Source organism: Alosa pseudoharengus, unplaced genomic scaffold (assembly GCF_046254945.1).
Source record: "Alosa pseudoharengus isolate Yale_2024_CS ecotype anadromous, Long Island Sound unplaced genomic scaffold, YU_APseudo_1.1 YU_APseudo_1.1_scf_13, whole genome shotgun sequence".
Taxonomy (NCBI): Eukaryota; Metazoa; Chordata; class Actinopteri; order Clupeiformes; family Clupeidae; genus Alosa; species Alosa pseudoharengus.
In genome coordinates, this window is record NW_027468598.1 from 14,029,692 (window position 1) to 14,032,191 (window position 2,500).

General features: G+C 45.6%; 1 protein-coding gene across 1 annotated transcript in view; it reads left to right on the top strand.

Annotated features, from left to right (window-relative positions):
* Positions 1-2,500, top strand: part of pid1 (phosphotyrosine interaction domain containing 1) — a 29,464-nt gene that overhangs the window by 21,790 nt on the left and 5,174 nt on the right. The gene's annotated exons all lie outside the window — the stretch shown is intronic.

The following is a 2,500-nucleotide window of genomic DNA, read 5'->3' on the forward strand; positions in this document are numbered from 1 at the left end:
TTGACAGTGATGATACTATATGATACTATAGTCTAGCAGTTGAATTGCATATGTCCTATTTCATGCACAAACATCAGGAAGTAAATCAGGAATTTATATGACTGTCTACTGTGTGTGTTTGCGTGTGCGTGTGCGTGCACGTGCGTGTGTGCATGTGTGTGTGTGTGTATTGACTGTGTGCATTGTGGGTAAATAAGTCCACTCCACAAAGGGTCTTTTCAGGACATAGACCCTGACATCTCTACGCATTACTGCCAGTGGGTCCTTGCTGAGATATAGAGGTGTGTTGTGCTGAACGCCTCCACATCAGACCTCCCATGGCGGACCGCAGGCCTCTGCCCAGTCGCAGGGGCTAGAGACTTATGTACAAACAGCCGTCTGAGAGATGCCAGTCTGGGTGACGCCCGTCTGGCACTGGGTCCCGGTCTGCTACTGTGTGTGTGTGTGTGTGTGTGTGTGTGTGTGTGTTTGTGTGTGTGTGTGTGTGTGTGTGTGTGTGTTTGTGTGCCACTCACCACTCTGCCCTGGCGTGGTTTCCAGTGTTGGCTTGGATGAGACACGCACACAGTCACACACTACTGTACAGTACATACACACACGCGCACTACACACACACACACACACAGTTCTATGCTAAAACAATCTGGGATTTTTCTGCATTAGAGTGTCTATGTTTAGATTTTCAAACATTATTTTATTCACTTTATATATTTTATACAAGTTGTCAATAAGTAAAAACTTCACACATCACACATTCTTTTAAATTTGAGGACACTTTCAAACATTTGTACACAAACACACAAACACACACACACACACACACACACACACACACACAGTACCCCTAGTAAGAGGAACATGCTGGAAAGAATTTAGAAGAATTTATTAGGTTTTATTGCATTTTTATGTCCATTTCTTTTTCATATAAATGTATGCAAGGTCATATTTGTGTGTGTATGTGGCATGATTGTGTGTGTGTGTGTGTGTGTGTGTGTGTGTGTGTGTGTGTGTGTGTGTGTGTGTGTGTGTGTGTGTGTGTGTGTGTGTGGGTGTATGTGTGAGGGGGGCCACTAAGGTTTATGGAGTATAGTGCTTTCATTACTTATGATGGATTGGGTGCAGAAACCCTCATGTACCACAGAGCTCTTGACAGTGATGAGAAACATGCATGTGGCTTGATTGTGTGTGTATGTGTTAGTGTGTGTGTGTGTGTGTGTGTGTGTGTGTGTGTGTGTGTGTGTGTGTGTGTGTGTGTGTGTGTGTGTGTGTGTGTGTGTGTGTGTGTGTGTGTGTGTGTGTGTGTTGTCAAAGAAACCATAAAGAATTGTATAATGCACTTCTAAATCTCTCTCTCTCCCTCACTTTCTCTATTTGTGTATGTAGTTGTTGCACAGCAGTGGTTTGGTAAAGAGTTGAAGGCAGAGGAGGTCAATGAGTGAGTGTGTGTGTGTGTGTGTGAGGTTTTTTACAGCCAGCCACTAGGAGCGGGAGGAGAAGGTGTGTGTATCTGAAAGAGGGAGAGATAGACTGTGAGGAAAAGAGAGAGAGAGAGAAGGAAAGAGGTAAAGGGAAAGAGGGAGGGAGGCCAGATTTAGACATTGCGGTTTGCAGACTAAACAGAACCTCCGGAAGAAGAAAACAAACAGACAGATGTCTGAGTCTCTCTCTCTCTCTCTCTCACTCTTTCTCTCCCTCTCTCTCTCCCTGATTCTCTCTCTCTCTTCCTCATTCATTCCTCTCTCACTTCTTCTGTCCCTCTGGTTTCCATCAGATACATATTTGCGCCCAATTTCGCTTGTTTCTCTTGCTCACTCCTATTCTTTGCACACACACACACACACACACACACACACACACACACACACACACACACACACACACACACACACATGCGCACACACACACACACACTCTCTTTCTCTGCTTCCTTTCTGATTCACTCTCAACTATGCTTCTTTGGCTTGCCTGAGTAGCACTGTTGCGAAATCCACTGTGCCACAACAACAGAAGTATTCAGGAGGAGAAGAGGACAGAGGGGAGGAGGGGGGGGGGGGGTTAAAAGTGTTGCTCACGCTCTGCCTGTGTGTGTGTGTGTGTGTGTGTGTGTGTGTGTGTGTGTGTGTGTGTGTGTGTGTGTGTGTGTGTGTTTGTGTGTGTGTGTGTGTCTCCACAGGAAAGACATCTTTGTGGGGTAGAGAGACACTATTAACGCCTCGCAAAACTGTTACTCATGCCGTTACTCATTCTCTCTCTCTCTCTCTCTCTCTCTCACTCTCTCACTCTCTCTCTTTTCTGTCTTTCTTTCTGTTTCCCCAACCCTCACTCCCAAAAGAGATTCTCAAACTTTAGTCCAGCTTTATTTAATGGGCTTGGCAGTACTCGACCGTCTGCCATGCTTTTGCTCTGTCCGCCTCATTGTCCAAGAATGAGAGAACGCTGTGGCCTCCCAGAGAGTACAATGAGCACCTCCAGGTGTTGTTTTGTCATGTCAAAAACTGGA